This window comes from Triturus cristatus, chromosome 7 (genome assembly GCF_964204655.1).
Source record: "Triturus cristatus chromosome 7, aTriCri1.1, whole genome shotgun sequence".
In the NCBI taxonomy this organism is placed as follows: domain Eukaryota; kingdom Metazoa; phylum Chordata; class Amphibia; order Caudata; family Salamandridae; genus Triturus; species Triturus cristatus.
In genome coordinates, this window is record NC_140590.1 from 169988813 (window position 1) to 170012159 (window position 23347).

Below are 23347 nucleotides of genomic sequence, written 5' to 3' on the forward strand. Positions count from 1 at the left end.
ACGATGCACCGCATTGTAAATGCGGCGCATCTGCGGTGGCGTAAGGGCAAACTTGTGTGACGCATCTTCCCTGGCGCATCCCTGCTGATTTGCAGGGATGCGCCAGGGAACGTAAATCTGCCCCCAAGTCTCTAACGGAAACACTTCCAAACTATTCTTGCTCGGTCAAGGAAACTAACAGGGTGGGGTTCTCCTTATAGTTTCTTGGTTATTAGAGCCCCCGGAGCAACCTAGTGCTGTGAACAGTTGTTTATAAAATGCCCAATAATAGTACTACTAACATTGGTGATTCGGGGCTACTCGGGGTTCTGCTGGTGGCCACTGACTTGTGTATTTCTTGGGCTGGGGTCCCCCGAGATGAAGGTAAAGATGAGTGAACGAGAGAGAAGGCTTAGTGCTCGAGAGAAGGCCTCACGCGCCATTGGAGGGCCTGAGGGAAATGTCCAGGTAACGAACCAGGCGTGTTGCCATTTTGGCAAACGATGGTGAGTGAGCACACAATATTTCTGTCAGTTCATATTTTGGTTTTGATATTCTGATTAAGATACGCAGCAGATATAGAGGCATTCACAAGCATTCGGCCTGCCATGCTCTGTTGTCTTTTATACTTCGTGAATACAATTACTCACATTGAGATGTTAAGGCGCATGTTGCACAGGAGCCTCAGCGCAGCCTATGGGATGGTGCTCCGGATGACACGGAAGGTGGAGCAGTGACTATATCGTTAAATATCGAACAAGCAGAACCATTACTTTATCCTAGCTTCTACCGAGGCAACTGAAACAGTTCGTGTATATCCTGCAAATAGAAACATTGCATACTGAGGCAGCACATAGAAGGTGCAGTGAACCCAAAAACCTTCATATAGGTAGCTCTCGGGATATTATGTGACTCACTGTTTCCCTAGTTTGTGGTCCCCGCCAAGTTGCTATGTTTCAGTTTAGCGCTTGCAACCATGGCTCACAAAAGGAACCGGCAGGGTGCCCCCGTCCCTGGGCAGCAGACCCATCATTATGGTTCACCATCTCTCGCATGTCCAGTCCGGTTCCACCGACCCTCGTGTAAGGCTTTGCTCAGAATGACCCCCCCTCGCCGCACTCACACGCCTTCCTTGCATCTCTCCGGCCCTGGTTCGGTACTCCTATCACTCACCTCTCGTGGCGTCATCTGACGCGCCTTTCTTTTGTTCCTGATCACCTGCTGCCTCAATACTTGTGCCTTTGTGACTTTGCGAGTTTTTCGCCTACGTTACATTTTGACTATCCCATTGTCATGGCCAACTCACCTGTAAAACATAAAACACTTTGCGCGCTATAAAACTGTAAAAAAGTCCACATTTGATTTGTTTATGCCTCAGAATGCCCTGACCCATCTGGGCATGTGATGTGCGGAGTCCCAGAGCGTGAAGCAGAGGACAATCGTGGAAGGAGCGCAGGAATCACACGGCGCCTACACTGCTCTCAATAGACCTTTAAGTGAAGCAATGACACAATCACTTGTGTTGGCTGTAATGATACACATAGGCTGCATAGAAGCCTACACGAGGCCTCTCACCTGCGGCGATGCAGAGAGGTGCCATAGAACTCAGTTACCCCCCTCTTTACAGAAAGGCAGCCCAAGCAAGGGAGTATCCAGAAAATAAAAATACCCCCCACTTTGATCCATACCTATGCCCAACCCACCCCTGATCAAGTCCCTTCATCCCACTATCCCTCCATCTAGCTCTGCATCCTTTAAGCCTTCCATCCATCCATCCATCCATTCATCATTCATCCATGCATCCATCCATCATCCATCCAGCCATCCATCCATCCATCCATCCATTTTCTCATGCTCCCATCCATCCTTTCACAATGCCATCCACTCTTCTTTTACCAGCCTATCTTCCAACTTTATAGCTGTTAATGCCCTGTGATTATTGAAAAAGCACACTGCAACACTTGCTGCTAGTAGAGCATATTTACCTTTGATAATTCAGTTGCGGTTAAGAATCAGTGGAGGAAATCGCCCAACTTCATGGGCCGAGAGTGGTTTATCCACAACCCAGGTGGTTTATCTTTCTAACATTTCCTGGTAGCTACTTACTGCAAAAATAGTATGAATACTATGCTGAAAAAAGTTGTACAATTGATGAAGCCAATAAACTTGGCTTTGTGTAGCGCATGCGCACAGATGCACCCAACATGCAGAGACATTCCCACATAGAGCAAGCTGAATGGCCAACACACCTAGAGGCGCTCATTTTCACGAAGTCCATCAGACATGCATGTGCATTCTGATGCCAGAGGGTGATGCACCAAAAGACACACAAAGGGTGATGGGAGAAATGCTTGCATTAAGTCTAACCCCTGGCAATCCCTCTGGCTGCATTGTAACCCATCATTTTTTAGGCCACCATGCTACCTCAGACTGGACCCAGACATCAGTCTTGGTCCCGCTCCAACCGGAACAGTCCAGCCCAATCTGCCATGCGAGGTTCTCTACAATCCGGAACAGCAAGGAAGCCAAGACAGGCTTCAGCTTGCTTGGGCCTCTTCAGTCCGGTGTAGCTTGGTTCCAGTAGCATGCCCTCAGTGGCCAAGAGTATGTCCAGACTTGAGTCCCTCGCTCACAGTGCCAAGACATGGCACGAAGCACAGGTTAATGGCCCCATGGTCTACAGAATGATGGGCCCAATTACATCTGTAGCTGCTTTATAGTAGTGGGCATTGTGTTTTATGTATGAGGAGACCACTGGGAGCTGTACAAAAGGGGAGCATTGGGAGAGGTACAGTTCATAGGCGCAAGGCTAAGTGAATTATGGGGACACAGAGCTATGTGGAACAGACAACAATGTGATAAGAGAAAGAGGGCACAATGCGAACTACAATGGGTGCAAATAGTGAAAAAAACAGGTCCGCACTTCAAAGTTTAGTAGGTGTGTACAAGGTGATACCAGAGAGATCTCAATCTGTCAAATCTCACCTGAGTTGCTCATTCAGTCTGGTTTGTTTAATTTGCATTGTGGGATTTTCTGATTATAAATGTAGGACTAGAAGAACTAGAATCCAAACACATATCTGAGCACAGTATGCTATTGATGTCTGAGATTTATGAAGATAAAGACGATCAATGGAATGCATTTGAATGATTTATTTGGAGGAGCATTGTTGTACCGGGCCCCTTGCATCGGATCACCTCTGATTTTTGCCTTGCCTTGCTGAACCCACGTTCGGTGTTTTTTAGGACTCTCTGCACTTTACTTCTGCTAACCAGTGTTAAAGTGCTTGTGCTCACACTTCTGAAACATGGTAAAATTGGCCTACACCTGATTGGTATTGATGTAGTGGAAGTTTCCCTTACGTTGTAGGGGTGCATTATAATCACGTGTAGAGCGCACTGCATATAATCCTGTGTTAGGAAACGTGTAGTGTTACACTTGAGAAATGTATTAGCGTAGTAGTGTGATGTATTTTAGGCTATTTGCAAGTAACATGAAGAGTCAAAGTCGGGAATTATATGTAACTAGTAGAAAAAGTTAATGTGGAGAACATGTGTTATGCAACTGACATCATTTATATGCTAAATGTGTTTAAACAATGTTATTCTTATGTGTAGCAGATGCATTCCATTCATATTCCAATGGGCTTATTGCAATATCCCTGACAACTCTTGCTTAAGAATTAAATGCTGAATTTCATGGGTAATGTGAATCTGTTCTTTCTCACGTTTTGTGTTGCAGGTGAATACGCACTCTCTTAGATACAATAATATCTTTGGTTTGCTAGTCAGGCAAGGAGAGAAGTTACCATTGTGTGGTTTGAGTCAATAAAGGAAGGACATTGCGTTTTACATGGGAGAAGGCCTGGGAACCAAGGACAAATTTTAATAGCTAAGGTTCACTGTTGACATTATGGAAAAGTACCTTCCGGACCGTACCCAGGGTGGCTGGCATGATCTGAAGTGCATCTCGGGAGTGATACCTGCTAATGATTGGATATTGGAGTTACGGAAAGTAGCCCTTTTTTCTTTACCTTCAGAAAGAGAGCATCTCAGATCGAGCCCTGTCTTTGCGATAGTGGCTTTATGCTGCTTGACCCATTCAATGGTGGAAAGACTTCTTAGGAAGACTCCACGCACTGACACCTTATTCCTTTACTGAAATGTTAATTAGGGATATCGCCTTAGTGATAGTGTAGGGATAGATTTAATGCTTTTTTACTCACCAAACCTCGATGCAGGGCAACTTTGACTCATGTTTCCTGATAGTCTGTATCTTACTTCTTGGACTAATTGTCTTGTTTATGCTGCATCGTTTGAATTGGATACGTCAATTTAGCTTCATGCTAATTCCTTTGTACTTTTAGACACTCGTGTTAAGGTGTCTCTATGTTCAGTTGTTTTTGGCTTTGTAATCAATCAACTAACTCTTTAAAGTCATCGGTGAGTTATTATGTACCAGGAGAAAAATTGCTAAATGGCTGTGATTTAATGAAGTTTCTCCCCTTTACACTTTCATGCTGCGAAAAAGAACCATTGGATTGCAACTCTAGAACAGATCTAAAATTTATGGGCCCAGCCCTCTCAGGACATTCAATTTACTCAAACGTCCGTAGTAAATGGTACTACATTTACCGAAGGCCCGTAAATCATATGATACCTGTGGGCTGCAGCAGTCATTGTGCCAGCCACTAAATAGCCCTGTAAAACATGTCTCAGGCCTGCCACTGTTTGCCTGTAGCGCAGTTGTAAACTGCCATTTCGACCTATTAAAATTAATCTTTTATCAGGCCTAAATCCTGTATTTTAATACCTATAAGCGACCCATAAGGTAAGCCCTGAAGACTCAGAAGGCAGAGTATTTTTAAAGTAGGACATATGTACTTAATGTTATATGTCCCAGCAGTAAAAAACTCCTAATGTCATTCTTCACTGTTGAAAAGCTATCTCTCCCCACAGACTAACACTGGGTTACTTCATTAAACTTAATAAGTGATAAATAGAGACATGCTGCTTCCACTCAAATTAATTATAATTTCAAATCCTCTTTTAAAAGTACAATTGGATTTTAACTTGCTATACTGAAAATGCCACTGCTGGCATTTTTCTGCCTAAATGTGCTTTTCTGCCACAGTCTAGGGTCACATTACTGTGAATGGCTCTCCTGTAGTGTTTTGAGTAGCTCTTCCAGACAGTGAAACAAAAGGACCTTGTGTGTTTGGGAGAGGGTGATTCTCTGCTGATCCTGAGACGGATGTTCTCGGTGGAGGGAGGTGCTTTCCTAGGTTTCAAAGGTTAGCCTCAGAACTTACCCACCCCTTCTAGATTCATAAGAGCCGAATGCCCTGCCTCTCACAAATGACCGCCCTTTTTTACCCTACAGTTTGGAGCCAAACTCAGGAGAAATGGAAGAACTGACAAGAATTAATTTGTTATTAGGCCAGGGATTGCCTCCTACACACGGGCTGGCACTAGGTATAAACGTAGAATCTTCAGAACCTCTCGTCAAAACACTACTGGATCAGTGGAAGATTCAGAAGAAGGCTTGCCCTTTGCTCTGAAGAAGGAGGATTGGACCTGTTTGCGTTGAACCTAGGCTCTCCAGAAGTGCCTCTGTTGTGTTGTTGAAATCGGTAAACGCTCGCTTTCCCTGCCGCCATTGCTAGGAGCGAGGAGCCTACAGACACACCCATATCTGGTGGCCACGCCCCTCCTACGCCTAAGCTCCTACAATAAAATCATGAACGCATGCCGGAAGCGCAGCGGACGTGCGCAGCGGGCGCGACGATGGCGCGCCGAAGCCGCGCCAAAGGGGTGCCAGTCTGCGCCAGTCCGCGCCGGACCCGCGCCCAGAGCCCTAAATCCTACCCAGCCTCCACACCTCTCTAGTAAGTCTCTGAAATACTCTTCCTCCTACCTGACAGAGATTCGAAGCACCATGCTCCGCCAGGATTGCCCACTTCTTAACTTAGACGCGCATCCCGACGTAATTTACAAAGCTTGCCCTAAATGCAATCTCAAATGCACCCACTCCTTTACTCAGACACCCCCAATTCCTGGAGCACCACATAAAGACACTATAAGCATTAAATGCGCACTAGTGAATGCGAGATCTATGTGCAAACACAAAGAAGAGGTGGCCGAACTAATATCGGCACACAAATTAGACATTCTGTTCATAACAGAAACATGGGCCGACTTGGCTTCTGACCCCGATCTCGTGACAGCCGTCCCTGAGGGCTACTACATTGTCAGACAAGACAGACCGGCCGGAAAAAAAGGAGGCGGCCTCGCCATAATCCTACTGCAAAATCTAGCAGTAAAAACTGGAACTTCAGCCACTATCCCGGCTGAAACACTATCTTTCTCCATCACGCTTTCCCCCACCCAAGTGTTCAATGGAGTCCTGCTCTATCGCCCCCCTGTGGCCCGAACACCATTTCTCCAATCCATCAGCACTTTATTAGAAACTGTGCCAGAAGTCTCTGACTTCACAATACTCGGAGATTTTAACTTTCATCTAGAAAACACCCTAGACAAAGATACTCTGAGTTTGATTGAGGACCTTAAGGCAGCCGGCCTAAACCAGCTGGTCACCTTACCTACACACAAAGCAGGCCACATTCTTGACGGATTGTTCACGAATAACCCGGCCATTGCCCCCCCTACTGTAACTCCAATTGTATGGTCAGATCACGCAGTGGTGGTTTTCTGCGTTAGTGTTAAAAAACACAAAAATCAACCCTCGGCAAAAAAACAACAGAGGCTCTGCAGGGATTGGAAAAATATAGAAACGATCACCTTAGCCGAAACTCTCGGAAACACTAAACCACCCCCAGTATCTGACCCTCAACTAGCAGCAAATAATTATAACCAATGGCTTACAGATACTTTAAATCAAGTAGCGCCTCTAAAAAGAGTGCGGTCTAATCGTGCAACACCATCAGCCCCATGGTTCTCCGAACTGCTAAGAATAGAGAGACAGAAATGCCGCAATCTAGAAAGGCATTGGCGAGTCAACTATGATAACAACGACAAAGAAAGATACAAACAAGCGCTATCAGACTACAGGAAAACGCTAAGACAGGAAAAAAGCAAATATTTCTGTGAACAGATAGAAAGAGCACAGAATTCCAGTAAGCAACTATACCAGACCGTGGCTACATTAACAACGATACCAACAGCCAATATCACTGAAACCTCCCAAGACCTTTGCAATAAAATGGCCGACTTCTTCAGGACCAAGGTAACTGAAATTTTCGATAAATTTAACAACCTCACGAATGAGGAATTGTCAGACGACACCAAGAACATAGAACTCACGTCCTCATCTCTGAACGAATTTATCCCCCCATCACTAACAGAAATAAAAGACCTCATTAAAACCACCATGTCAGGATCCCCTCTTGATCCATGCCCACCAACCATTATCAAACTAACATCTGATGTAGTAGCACCAATCCTGGAGAACATCTGCAGCACCATTTGTGAGACAGGAACATATCCCCAAAATTGGAAAACTGCAATAATAAAGCCTCTATTAAAGAAACCAACTCTTAACACCTTGGAATTAAAAAATTACCGCCCTATAGCAGCTCTCCCTTACCCATCAAAAATTCTTGAAAAAGCCATAAACAAACAGCTGGCCAACTACATTGATCAAAACAACCTGTTGGATAACACCCAGTTCGGGTTTAGAAGAGGACATGGAACGGAGACAGCGCTCATCAAGGCCTCTGAAGAGATCAGACAGATCATGGACCAGGGCGGTTCGGCTGTTCTGATCCTGCTAGATCTATCAGCGGCCTTTGACACGGTCGATCATAACATCCTGATCGACCGTGTCAAAGCTATGGGCATAAAGGGCAGGGCTGTGGAACTTCTGACCTCTTTCCTAGCCAATAGAGAACATTCAGTGAAGATGGGGAACTTCTATTCACCAACGTTCGTGCTGCCATGCGGAGTCCCCCAGGGATCCTCGCTGAGTCCGACACTTTTCAACATCTATGTGTCGGACCTGGCGAGGATCATTAAAACCCATGGAATGGGAGTGACTTCGTACGCCGACGATACCCAGTTGGTGTTGGCAGTACATAAGAACGGGATTGAAGTAGCAGCCAACTTTCAGACCGGTATGAGAGCCATTAGTCACTGGATGGACAATAATTGTCTAAAACTAAACACCGATAAGACCGAGGTAATGGTGTTTGGAGACCTAAAACCATCTTGGTCTCCGATCTGGTGGCCATCGGAAATGGGCAATCCACCTATCCCAGTTTCTAAGGTCAGAAACCTAGGAGTGTTGTTCGACAACAAACTAAGTTTCACCAATCACGCCAACGCAGTGGTCTCCTCTTCCCTCTTCACGCTACGGAAGGTGAAAAAGCTACTACCCTACCTACCACTGTCTGCTGGGAAAACCCTGATGTCCTCCTTGGTGTTATCCAAGGTGGACTACTGCAACGGGCTTCTGCTGAACGCCCAGGAGCAGGTCCTCAAAAAGCTACAAATGGTGCAGAACGCCGCGGCGCGAATCCTGACCAGAACACCCAAGTTTGCACCGATTTCATCAGTCATTTACCAACTTCACTGGCTCCCAATAAAAAAGAGAACTAAATTCAAGGCTCTGTGCATTATATACAGAGCACTGAACAGCCAAGGACCCGACTTCTTTAGGGAATCACTGCAGCTGTACGTTCCCAAAAGAGCGCTAAGATCAGCCTCATCCGCTTCACTATGCATTCAACGAGTGAGAACAGTCACCTGGGGAGACAGACGCTTCATGGTGGCCGCCTCGAGGCTCTGGAACTCCTTGCCCCATCACATAAAAACCAGCCCCTCACTATTGCTCTTCAGAAGGCAAGTGAAGACATGGCTATTCACTCAATAATGCACAGGACGTGCCTCCTTGTCTGCCCAGCGCCGAGACACCATTTATGGTATTTGTTCGCGCTTTAGAAATTTAGAAATAAATAAAATAAACACTGCTAGTGCACAAAAGCATTAATGTTACAAATACATGTCCAAACTTGACATCTTTCCAGACTGTGAAAACATATTTTTATACGTACTTTGTACGTACTCAATAATATACTCAGAAAGTGTTCTGCTTACAAGTACATTTCTCTGTAAGTATTTTATAAGAAAACAATTTACATTCTGTTCAAGGCTACAGAACACTGAGCATGTTGCCCTTGGTTATTGTTGTCCAGTTGGAGACAGCTGTGAATAGGAAAGATAAACAATCACATCAGCATTGCTCCTCCGACATAGTGTGAATGGAACCAGATTTTTATTATATGAACAGGCTCTGAGTTCAGTTCCTCAAAGAGCACTTCAATGGATTATCCTAGAAAATTTGCCCGTGACTGAGGTTCAGCCCTACTGACTCTGATCTCTATCCTACTGTCATGCCTGTTCTACACCAGACTGGCTTCTTGATACATCTTACAAAGGTATGGGGAGTTTTGGAGTCCCAATCTATCTGCAGATAGTACTCTCACTATGCTCTCAATAGTAAAGGTAGGATTAGGTAGTTGTATAATTATGATAGATTTGTATATTCATATAATCACTGTAGCTGCTATAATAGTTGAACTGTTTATCTTTTTTTACCATTCTTGTAATGCTGGTAACAATGCTTTGTTTCCTTCTGCTACTAATTGCGAGTCAAGTACTTTACACAAGAATACAATTGCTTCAATAAATGTTTGAAATGCCAATTAGTGTATTTCTTGTGTATCCCTTTGGGCATGTCTAAGTATTAATGAAAGGGTAGTTCTGTTTCCACAATTTCTTTAGGGAGATGAGAGTGGTCATGCTCTGAGGCTGCAGACACCATACAGTACTCTGTGAGGTTAAGGGTCCAAATGGCGCACTGTGAGCTAGCCAGGAATTGGGTACACATACTCTGATTATACCAGTAGACTCAGATGTTTTTTGTTATTCAGATTCATGTCCTACTTAATTTGTAGGAACCATATGACACCTCCATGAGCCAGTTGTTTGGCCTCCCATTTGGGCTACAGGGACAAATAAGCTTCCTGAGTCCTCACTGCAACTGCCATGCTGACCACTGCCAGCTGGGCCTGCCTGAACTTTGCTGCTGGCCTCTGCCGGAGCCAAAGGCCAAGAAGTGTCCCCAGGTCCTGGAGTATTGGCTGCATCAAAGTGTACGTCTCCTGATCTCAAGGTTAAGTTACAGAATATTTGGACTCCTCACAACTGAGAAATGGCCTTTTCACCTGATTCCACAAACGCCAATGCAAAGCTCCCAGCAAGACCTGACATTCACGGCGACAGTGACCTTCCACGATGACCACAAACATGAATTTTCAGCAAGATCTGCAGTTTGGGCCATAACAGGGACTATCCTCAAAACCCAACCTGATCCGTCTGCTGATAACAATCTCCCTGTAGTGGCCCCTCAACACGAATGGCAGCTCCTCATGAGGACTTGAGAAAGTCAAACCTGTTCCCTGTATCCAACCCACACTCCATAGCACGTGTTGGATACAGGGAACAGGACTAGCACAACAAAATAACCATGAGTGGTACTTTGTGCTTCTTGGTAGTATTTTTCACCTAAAAAATTAAAAACTCATATCTCTGGTTCAATCGATTGCATTTTGTGTCAATTTTGTGCCATTTTATTTGCAAAAATTTGCTCTCAATCAATCAATCAATGTTTGTTAAGCACGAATACTCACCCGTAAGGGTCTCAAGGCGCTGGGGGGGGGAGGAGGTTCCAGTCCATCAAGGAGGGGGTCTGTCGAAGAGCCACATTTTGAGGTTTCTCGCGAAGATGGAGAGCGATGTCGTCTGTCTGAGGTGGAGCGGCAGAGCGTTCCAGGCTCTGGCCGGGAGGAAGGGGAAGGAGTGGCCTCCCGATCTGGTCTTTCTGGTGCGGGGGACCACGGCATAGATGTCAGGAATCACGGAAGGTTTCCTCCTCCTTCTGCTTCCGTGGCCTCCATGCTTTCATTACAAACTGAGAAAGCAGCCAATCCTTTGAGTTGGAGTGCTTGTTGGCATCGTAGAAATTCCAACATGGCTGCCAACTTGCTGCAACAGCATATTGCTGTTTAGCAGTCTAGTCTTGTAGTGAATGACAGTTGGTGAGGTGCGCTCTAACATTCCATGGTGCACTTCACCGAAGATTCTTCAGGAGCAGCATCTGTTTCTTGCGTCGAGAAAGCTAGTCAGGCTAGTGGCGACCTTCTCGGGGTTAGTTCCGTCGGTAAAATAAACTAAGGTTAGTGTGAAAAGTCAAAGTATAATTAAGCATTCTGAAAAAGCATTGAATTCAAAATTTGGTCAAGAGATAAATCTGAATAGACAACCATTCATCTGCTGAATTAAATATGTGTGGAACAACTATTAAATAATGTAATTCTTCAGCAGAAGTGAAAACTGTATTAAAAGAATACTGTGGTAAAAGCCTTTAGAGAAAAACGCGGGCGACTTCTTTCATTTCGCCGCGTTTATAATAATATCCCCATTTGTGTTTAAGCAGTTTAAATCCTAAAACACACAGGCACAGATTCATCGTGCCTTAGTTCAGAGGAAGATAATTGAGACGCGCGAGTGAATTTATTCATGTGCGGCTCGCGTGTTGACAGGAATTCTTGTCGGCATAAATAGAGACGCGCGTGCATCTAATTCAGACGCGCAACGCGCACTGTTTGACATCCTAACTGGCAACAATTAAAAACGTGTCTATTCCTTTGAAAAACACGTCTTGGGGCAAAGACTAGCGAAGGCGAACAAACATTACTCGCTTCGCTTAAATAAGCCAAAAAATACAATAAAGATAGCGGGCACTTGTTAGTCCGTTTCAAATCAATAATTGCCTTCTCAATTGATAAAGTTCATAACAACGTTGGGAGACTCATCTTGCCACTTGTAAATTAAGCAAATATAGATAAGTTCCAGATTGATATTAGAGGCAATATTCTGGAACTATTAACCTTTGAGACTCCATTTATAAAAACAACTCTATAACTATCCAGTGAGTATTCATAGAGAAGGGTAAACGCAATTTACATAATATAGGAAATCATGATGTACACTCACCTTGTCTTCTCATTTCCCACAGAGCAGTGAATACGTAGCGATCCTGTGAGGATAGAACAAGAATAAAGTTAAGACTTCTCTGCAGACATTTTCAACACTATAGAGAAGTAGAAGAGAGGCAAATCCAAAAACACTTCCTGGTAAGATAAGTTATCTTAAATTCTAAATCCAAGTAAGTTAAGAATGTTTCTCCATTTAACCCATGTTACGTCTGCAGCAGACACTACCAGTGAGGAAGGAGGTTTGTGCTGAACTACAGTGTTTTGGAGCTGTCTCTTCTCTGTCCCATCCCCTTTCCCCCCTCGGTACTTACCTACTAAGTTGGAATTAAAGAAGCCAAGTGGGGAAGGTTCCGAGAAGGGCATTGGGAGCTTGCGTCATTCTACTCCTGTGTGGTTCGCAATTTAAGGACACCCTTTACAGAGTGAAGTGCCCACGTTGGTACAAGCACCTGAGTAGAATGGCGGAAGGTTTAGATTTTAAAAAAATTAGGTGAGATTTTAAGTACAATACAAAGGGATTTAGAGGCAGTCAGGGAGGAAAATAAGATCTTAAGGCAAGAGATTATAATGTTTAAAACGGGGACACCAGTTCAGGGAGCCAGTCAGACTTCTACATTATTCACTACACAGAACCCAGGCTCTAGCGCTCCATCCTTTGCTCCAACTCAAGTCATCCACTCCTTATCCCCTGTAATTCCTCTAGCCCCACCAGGAAGATTCAATGGAGACCCACAAAAGGCACACATTTTTTTGACCCAGTGTTCACTGCACTTTATGTGCCGACCAACAATTTTTCCAGATTCCCAATCCCAGGTGGTGTTCATCCTGTCTTACCTGAGTGAGGACGCCGCTGCTTGGTCAATGCCACTTGTGTCTAAAGATGACCCAATTTATACAGTTTAGACGATTTCAAGAAAGAATTTCTCCGCATTTTTGATCGAAGAACAGCATCGCAGGCATCAGACAATGAACTGTTGGAATTAAAACAGGGGAACTGAGAACTCGTGGCCTATCTAGCCCAATTTAACAAATTAATAGTAGAAACTAATTTGCCTGAAGATAAAAGAGCAGCAGTTTTTTACAGGGGACTGCGAGAAGAACTGAAGGATGCTCTATCCTAAATTCCAAATCGACCTACTGATATATCTGCCCTTGTGGATTTAACTCTTGAGATTGACTATCGGCAAAATGAGCGAAAGGGAGAACGTAGACGGGAGTTTCGATCTAGTGTTCCACGTTTAGATCGAGTCAAAATTGAGTCAACCCGAACAGAGAGTTCTACGGGAGTGGAACCCATGCAGATTGCAGTAATCCGAGGCCCTCTCTCTAAGGAAGAAAAAGAAAAAAGGAGATTGAATAAATTGTGTTTGTATTGCGGAGGAAGTGGACATTTCGTCAAGAATTGTCTAAAAAGGCCAAAACTACCAATCAAGGAGAAGGAAAACTAGAGGCACCACGGGTAGGCGGAGTTGGACCCGTGGTTGCGAAAGTAGCAATAACTCCAACAAGTCACCAAGTGGCTAACACCTTACAAGTCTCTTCACCTCATCTAGTAATGACTGTGACATTGAAATTTCGAGATACAATTTTGACTGGAGTTATTGTCATGGTTGATTCTCGGGCAACGGGTAATTTCTGTGACCATAAATTTGCTGTTCGGAAGGGATTATTAGCAATCAACAAAGAAAAAAGTGAGAAAGTCCGAGCCGTGGATGGTACAGAACTGACTTCTGGACCCATAACAAGTCACACGGAGATAGTACACATGACTACCATTGAGGGACAACAAGAGACCTTACAGTTTAACTTAATAGACGCCCCTCAATTTCAGTTAATTTTAGGCCTACCATGGCTGACAGAACACAACCCACTGATAGATTGGGGAGCCCGAACTATTCAATTAAATTCAGAATATTGCACAAAACATTGTTTTGGAGAATTGACGAAAACTACTGAGGCTAGTGCGGTCACCCAGCTATGCACCAATGGAGGAACGATCTGTGTTATTCAAACACCTGAAATACCATAACCTTACCAGGAGTTCGTGGATGTCTTTGATGAAATCAAAGCCGAAACTTTACCCCTCATAGGTCTTATGACTGCAAGATCGACCTTGAACCTGGAGCCAATTTACCATGTAGTAGGGTATACGCCTTGACCGAAAAGGAAAATCTCCACTTGAAGGAGTATCTAACCAAGAATTTGGCAAATGGTTTTATTCGACCATCCCAGTCACCTGTCTCTTCCTCCCTTTTCTTTGTACCTAAGAAGGGGGGGATCTCAGGACTTGCATAGACTTCAGGGCAATCAACAGAATTACCATCAAAAATCGATACCCATTACCCCTTATCTCAGTATTTATCGATCAGGTAAAGGAAGCAAAGATTTACACTCGCCTAGATTTACGTGGAGCGTATCATCTAATCAGGCTTCGAGAAGGTGACGAGTGGAAAACTGCGTTCAGAACCAAATTTGGGCTCTATGAGTACCTGGTAATGCCGTATGGTCTATGCAATGCGCCTGCGGCCTTTCAATACTTTATCAACGATGTTCTAAGCGATTTCATTGATCGCTGTGCTATAGTCTACATCAATGACATTCTAATTTATTCAAACTCAATGGAGGAACATTATGACCAGGTCAGAGCTGTTTTACGCTTACGAGAAAACTCCCTATATGTCAAATTGGAGAAGTGTCTTTTTAACACAGATACGGTGGAGTTTCTTGGTTTTGTATTGTCGCCTAATGGAGTTCAAATGGATGAACAGAAGGTGAAAGCAATAAAAGATTGGAAGTCTCCTGCTAGTGTCAAAGAACTCCAGAGTTTTATTGGATTCTCCAATTTTTATAGACGATTCATTCACGGATTCTCTTCCAAGATACTCCCTTTGACTCGTCTTCTGAAGAAAGGTGTTTCTTTTCATTGGTCAGATGAGGCGAAAGAGGCATTTCGATTGATGAAAACCAGTTTCACTACTGCACCTGTTCTACTTCATGCAGACCCCTCTGAACCCTTCTATTTGGAGACGGATGCTTCAGACCTAGCTATTGGAGGAATACTTTCTCAAAGACACAAAGACACCGGGCAGTTGCATCCTGTAGCCTATCGTTCACGTAAACTCAATCCTGCGGAGTGCAATTATACTATTACGGAGAAAGAACTTCTGGCCATTAATGACGCCTTCAAGGACTGGAGGCATTACCTAATGGGGTCTAAGCATACTGTAACGGTGTTTACAGATCATCGCAATCTGAAACTTTTGCGCTCCGCCCGTACACTCACACCACGTCAGTTGCGCTGGTCCTTGTACTTCGCGGACTTTGACTTTGTTATCACCTTCCGTCCCGGCTCCAAGAATAGAAAGGCCGATGTCCTCTCAAGATTGAATACAGAAAATCAAACCTCTGTCATTGCAAATCAACCAATCATTCCGGATGACAAATTTATTGGAGCGATATCTTTGGAACCCTTTGAACATCATGTCCGCAATTTGATGCCAGATCCTGATATGCAGACTTGGGTCTCGGAAGATCCGCTACGTTCCATTCACAATGGCCTACCCTATCATGGCTCTGCTCTGTATCTACCCACCAAGGACCTCCAGTTGAAAGCAATGCAGGAAAGTCATGATAATCCCCTGGCTGGTCATAAGGGCATCTTAAAAACTGAAGACTTACTAGACGAAATTTTTGGTGGCCATGTATGTGCCGTGATATTCGTCAATATGTTTTGAGCTGTGACCTATGTGCACGGGGAAAACCAGACAGGCAGGCCCCAAGCCCCAAAAGGACTCTTGCAACCCATGCCAACCCCCCCATATCCTTGGCACACGGTCTCGTTGGACTTGATTGTTGATCTACCTTCTTCCCATGGGTATAACACTATCCTTGTTGTTGTTGACACCTTTAGTAAAATGGCACACTTTGTACCCTTTAAGGGTGTACCCACTTCTAAACAACTAGCACAACTTTTCAATCAACACATAATTCGCCTTCATGGGATACCTAAGAACCTCATTTCAGACAGGGGCTCCCAGTTCTTATCACCATTTTGGAAGGCCTACATCAAAGGCCTTAACATCGACCATCGTTACTCTACTAGTTTCCATCCTGAAACTGATGGTCAGACTGAACGCATTAATCAAGAACTAGAACAACACCTTAGGTTATACTTGCTAGATGAGGAGGGTGATTGGCCTGACCATTTATGGACTGCAGAGTATGCCCATAATAATGCCCTTAATGTCTCTACTGGTTGTTCGCCTTTCTTTATAAACTCAGGCAGACATCCCAATTCCCATGCTAATTTTGACACTGTGCATGTTCCTGCTATTCAAGACATCGCACAACAGTTAACTAACATCCACCACTCAGTAACTTACCATTTGACTGCAGCTAAAGCTCGTTACAAACACTTCGCTGACCTGAAACGTAAGAAGGCACCTGAACTTCATGTAGGAGATTTAGTCTGGTTGTGTACAAAGAATCTTCGACTTAAGGGTCCACGTAAATTCCAGCCTCGTTTTATGGGTCCTTATCCAATTGAGAAGGTGATAAATCCTGTTACCTATCGATTATCTCTTTCTGGTTCCACTAAGATTTACCCGGTCTTTCATGTCTCCCTCCTAAAACCAATTCATCCCAGGTTACGTAGGTCTTCCCCTCCTGATCCTTTAATTCTGCATGGAGAGACTGAATATGAAGTTAAACGGATTATAGATTCAAAACTTATCCGTGACAAACGTTTTTATCTCATTAACTGGAAGGGATTTGGACCTGATGAAAGTTCCTGGGAAAAAAGTACTGATGTTCATGCTCCCCGATTAATTAAAGCCTTCCATGCTCAATTTCCTACTAAACCCAGACTAGAGGAAACCCCGTTGGGAGGGGGTACTGTCAGGATTCACGGAAGGTTTCCTCCTCCTTCTGCTTCCGTGGCCTCCATGCTTTCATTACAAACTGAGAAAGCAGCCAATCCTTTGAGTTGGAGTGCTTGTTGGCATCGTAGAAATTCCAACATGGCTGCCAACTTGCTGCAACAGCATATTGCTGTTTAGCAGTCTAGTCTTGTAGTGAATGTCAGTTGGTGAGGTGTGCTCTAAAATTCCATGGTGCACCTCTCCGAAGATTCTTCAGGAGCAGCATCTGTTTCTTGCGTCGAGAAAGCTAGTCAGGGTAGTGGCGACCTTCTCGGGGTTAGTTCCGTCGGTAAAATAAACTAAGGTTAGTGTGAAAAGTCAAAGTATAATTAAGCATTCTGAAAAAGCATTGAATTCAAAATTTGGTAAAGAGATAAATCTGAATAGACAACCATTCATCTGCTGAAATAAATATGTGTGGAACAACTATTAAATAATGTAATTCTTCAGCAGAAGTGAAAACTGTATTAGAAGAATACTGTGGTAAAAGCCTTTAGAGAAAAACGCGGGCGACTTCTTTCATTTCGCCGCGTTTATAATAATATCCCCATTTGTGTTTAAGCAGTTTAAATCCTAAAACACACAGGCACAAATTCATTGTGCCTTCGTTCAGAGGAAGATAATTGAGACGCGCGAGTGAATTTATTCATGTGCGCCTCGCGTGTTGACAGGAATTCTTGTCGGCATAAATAAAGACGCGCGTGCATCTAATTCAGACGCGCAACGCGCACTGTTTGAAATCCTAACTGGCAACAATTAAAAACGCGTTTATTCCTTTGAAAAACACGTCTTGGGGCAAAGACTAGCGAAAGCGAACAAACATTACTCGCTTCGCTTAAATAAGCCAAAAAATACAATAAATATAGCGGGCACTTGTTAGTCTGTTTCAAATGAATAATTGCCTTCTCAATTGATAAAGTTCATAACGTTGGGAGACTCATCTTGCCACTTGTAAATTAAGCAAATATAGATAAGTTCCAGATTGATAGTAGAGGCAATATTCTGGAACTGTTAACCTTTGAGACTCCATTTATAAAAACAACTCTATAACTATCCAGTGAGTATTCATAAAGAAGGGTAAACGCAATTTACAGAATGTAGGAAATCACGATGTACACTCACCTTGTCTTCTCATTTCCCACAGAGCAGTGAATACGTAGTGATCCTGTGAGGATAGAACAAGAATAGAGTTAAGACTTCTCTGCAGACATTTTCAACACTATAGAGAAGTAGAAGAGGGGCAAATCCAAAAACACTTCCTGGTAAGATAAGTTATCTTAAATTCTAAATGCAAGTAAGTTAAGAATGTTTCGCCATTTAACCCATGTTACGTCCGCAGCAGACACTACCAGTGAGGAAGGAGGTTCGTGCTGAACTACAGTGTTTTGGAGCTGCCTCTTCTCTGTCCCATCCCCTTTCCCCCCTCGGTACTTACCTACTAAGGTGGAATTAAAGAAACCAAGTGGGGAAGGTTCCGAGAAGGGCATTGGGAGCTTGCGTCATTCTACTCCTGTGTGGTTCGCAATTTAAGGACGCCCTTGACAGTAGAAGAGCTGGGCTGATCGTAGGGTCCTTTGCGGTACGTGGAATTTGAGTCGGCCGTTCAGGTATGCTAGTCCAGTGTCGTCGAGGGCCTTGTGTGCGTGGGTGAGAATATTGAAAGTGATTTTAGACTAGATGGGGAGCCATTGCAGTGTGCATAGGTGCTGGGAGAGGTGGCAGTGTCTTGGCAGGTTGAGGACCAGTCTTGTGTCGGGGTTCTGGATGTTTTGTAGCTTGCGGGTGAGGTTTTTGTTTATTCCGGTATAGAGTGCATTGTCGTAGCTGAGTCTGCTGGTGACGGGGGCGTGAGTGACGGCCTTTCTGTGCTCCAGGGGGATCCAATTGAAGGTCGTAGGAGGGTGTGGAAGCAGGAGGATGCGATGGAGCTCATCTGGTGGTCCATTTTGAGCTTGGAGTCCAGGATGATTTCAAGGTTGCGTGCATGCGTGGTCCGTGGGGGTGGGTGGGTTTCCGATGGCGGGGGGCCACCAGGTGTCGTTCCAGGCAACAGGTTTTGGGCCCATGATGAGTACTTCTGTTTTGTTGGTGTTGAGTTGTAGGCAGCTGCTTTTCATTCATTTGGCGATGGCTTCTTGAAAGTTGTGCCTGGCGGTGTTGGGTTCATTGGATAAGGAGAGGATGAGTTGGATGTCATCTGCGTATGACATCATTTTGAGTCTGTAGGTTCTGACGATGGGGCGAGCGGAGCCATGTAGACGTTGAAGAGCGTGGGGCTGAGGGAGGACCCCTGGGGGACTCCGTAGATGGTTGGATTTAGGGTCCAAGAGGAAAGGGGGGAGTCTGACCTGCTGCGTTCTGCCGGAGAGGAAGGAGTTGATCCATTCGAGCCCTTGTCCTGGATTCCTGCGTCGTGGAGTCTGCATATTAGCGCCTCCAGTGCCCATGACGAGCTGGACTCGTCATGGAGCACAGTCGCGCTGTGCCCATGATGAGTCCAGCTCGTCATGAGGCATTCCCTGGGGAATCCCTTTGGTGCGGGCACCAGAGGGATTCCCTTTTAGTGAAAATACCCTCGGAAGCTGGGGAAGAGCTTCCCCAGCTCCCCAGCTCCCGAGGCCCCCCCCTTTCACTGTAATGACGATCGTCGCGCACGTCGCGCCGACGTCATTACAGTGAAAGTGAAACTGAAATGAGCCAAGAGGCTCATTTCAGTTTCACTTTCTACGTGCTCAGGGGGCTATCTCAGCCCCCTGAACACGTAGAAAGACGGGAGAGGTATCGTTGGAAAGGGGAGAATCTCCCCTTTCCAATGGTACCCCTGCCCAGTGGATGCCTGCTTGGGGATCGCCACAGGACGGCGATCCCCAAGCAGGGATCCACCCACTAGTCACCAGGGAGGGGGGAGTGGCCCCTTGGGCAAGGGCCTTTGCTCCCCCCTGGTTATTTTGTTGCAATTTAGTCTTTTTGCCCCCCCGGGGGGGCAAAAAGCCCACTAGACACCAGGGAATTTTTTTTAGAAAAAAAATAGGGGTGGGGGCCCATGCCCCCACCCCACTCCCCAATTACTACAGTCTTTTTGCCCCCCCCGGGGAGCAGATGGGGCATTGGCCCCTAATCTGCCCCTTCGGGGGGGGCAGAAAGCCCACTAAATACCAAGGATTAGTTTTTAGGTTTTTTTAGGGTGGGGGCTGCCCGCAATGGGCACGCCAATGCCCCCACCCACCCGCCACCATTACAGACTTTCTGCCCCCCATGGGGGGCAGATGGGGCATCGGCCCCCAATCTGCCCCCCCTGGGGGGCAAAAAGCCCACTAGACACCAGGGAATAAAAAAAAAATAGAGGTGGGGGCTGCCCAAAACGGGCAGGCCCATGCCCCCACCCCACCCCCCAATTACTACAGTCTTTTCGTACCCCCGAGGGGCAGATGGGGCATTGGCCCCTAATCTGCCCCTTCAGGGGGGGCAGAAAGCCCACTAAACACCAGGGATTGATTTTTAGATTTTTTTTAGGGTGGGGGTTGCCCGAAATGGGCACGCCAATGCCCCCACCCACCCGCCACCATTACAGCTTTTCTGCCCCCCCTTGGGGGCAGATGGGGCATTGGCCCCTAATCTGCCCCTCGGGGGGGGCGGAAAGCCCACTTGACGCCAGGGATTTTTTGGGCCTCCCACACGAGTGAGGCACCGTTTTTATCGGGAGACCCGGGGGAACACTGGGTGGTAGGAAATTTGTGTCAGCCTGGTGATGCCACAACTTTCCCACACAAAAATGTGTCAAAAAGGTGATTTTTTCAGCTAAATTTGAGGTTTGCAGTGCATTCTGGGTAAGGAAACGTTGGAGGATCCACGCAAGCCATACCTCCCTGGAATCCCCCGGATGTCTAGCTTTCAGAAATGTGTGGGTTTGGTAGGTTTCCTTATGTGGCCACCGAGCACCGGGCCAAAAACCCAAGTGACCCCCCTTGCAAAACCAGGTCGTTTTGAGACAGGCAATTTTCATGTCGCCTCACTACGTTGTGGGCCCTTGCCTGTCGCGGGTACTTGGGCCTCCCACACGAGTGAGGCACCGTTTTTATCGGGACACCTGGGGGAACACTGGGTGGTAGGAAATTTGTGTCAGCCCAGTGATGCCACAACTTTCCCACACAAAAATGTGTGAAAAAGGTGATTTTTTCAGCTAAATTTGAGGTTTGCAGGGCATTCTGGGTAAGGAAACGTTGGGGGATCCATGCAAGCCATACCTCCATGGAATCCCCCGGTTGTCTAGTTTTCAGAAATGTGTGGGTTTGGTAGGTTTCCCTAGGTGGCCGCCGAGCACCGGGCCAAAAACCCAAGTGACCCCCCTTGCAAAACCAGGTCGTTTTGAGATAGGCAATTTTCATGTCGCCTCACTACGTTTTGGGCCCTTGCCTGTCGCGGGTATGTTATGTTTTACACATCTTGTAAAAATTGCCTTTACGACCACATTTTTTACACTCCTTGTCAATGGCATAACACCTCTTATAGTCACTCGTGTGGTATGTGCTACCACACCTAGTACACATCCTCTCATGTGTCTTACTATTATCTAAATTAGTGCCGGAATTATTACTATATCTTTTCCCAGATACTCCCTTCCTTTCATTGCTTTCACTACTTTTGCTAGAATTCAACGCTGCTACATCATCTTTACCTATACATGTTACAGCTTTAGTACTCTCTTTTTTTTTCCAATTCTTTCATACACAATTCCGATTGCTCCACCACTTTAGCTATATCAATAGCACTTGTGAGTGTAGGGTTCTTTGCAGCCCATAGTCTTTCCTGCATTTTTTGTTGCAACATTGTACAATAAATTGATCCCTAATCATCTCTTCCCTCATGTTTCCAAACTGACAATCTAGGGATAACTGACGTAAACGTGTTACAAATTGGTCAATAGTCTCATCCTGTCTCTGTGGTTGTGTATAGAATTTATTCCTACACATCACTATGTTTCTTTCTTTAGCATATTGTTTCCTTAATCTTTCTTTTGCCTCTAAATAAACATTTGCTATTGCCCTTCCTTCCACATCCACCCCAGCTGGTAAAAATTTAAATGCATGTTGCCCCTCCTTTCCTAGCGTACTTAGTAATAAGGCTTTTTTCCTGGAAGCACTGAAGTCTTTACCGTCCAAAGCCTCAATGTAATTTTCAAATATCTCTATCCATTCTTCCCACTCTATGGGAGGATCACCAGATTGTTGGAGGAATAAGGATGGTGCTATTACATTAATACTTTCCATACCTCAATATAATACTCAGCTATTCACAATTTGTATTACTATATTCACAACTGTTGTAATACCTCTAACGTTTCTTTCTCTAATGTCTCAATACTAGTTTACCACTGTTGTTTTCCTTTTTTAAAAAAAAAAAAACAAACACAAAAAAAAAATGATTAGAACCACATAAAAAAACAGAACACTATCTTAGTCGATAGCACTGAGGGTTAATGAATTTTTTTTCTATTTGTTACTGCAACGAGCATAACGCCATTAGTCTAAGAGTGTGAAGCCATTCGTCTATTTCACCACGATAAAACTGGTTCCATAGTAACGCTCGAAACAGTACTCCGACTTAGTCCACAGTGCTGAATGTTGATATCTCTTCCGTTTGTAACCACGAAGAATGTGAAACCATTTGTCTATTTCTTTGCGTACGAGTTGGTTCCCATAGCAACTCTACACCTTAACCAACATGGCTGCCGTTTGCGTCAACACGCCGCCGTCAATTACGTTCTGACGCTTCCAGTGTCAATACACTCGGTTTCCGATTGTTGGTCTGCTTCGCCCGTGAAGAGGCAGACGTCAAGGAGTAACCACGCGATGTAGATTCAACAATAGCAGACGTCACGAAGTGACCACGCGATGTTGTTGTTATACAAAGAGGTAACAGTTAGCCATACTATCCGTTGATGTGACCAATTTCGCACAGATATACTACATCGCCCCCTTGAGACTATCTTCCCAGTTCAAATGTCAATGACAACTCTTCGCATTCAGTACTCACGATTTCCTTCCAAATCGCAGTCTTTTTTTTTTTCGGATTACTCTCTTTGACAGACAAACCCGAATTATTGCCTCTTCAATGACCAGGGATTCCTTTCTTCGAAGACAATCCTCACTGTCCTTTCGCTTTTTTTTTTTTAACTCTTCCTTCTTTTTTTTTCCTGTGTTAGGTCGATTCCTAAACACCTTTGTGGGTCCTTCTCACCAACATGCTATTTCCTCTACGCTCCTGCATCTGCTTCTTACTTGCTGGCTTCTTCGTTAATCGTCGCCATTTGTTGTAATCAAACAAAGTAATCTTCATACGCAGTTAATGTACCAGGTTGTAGATGTTTTGTTC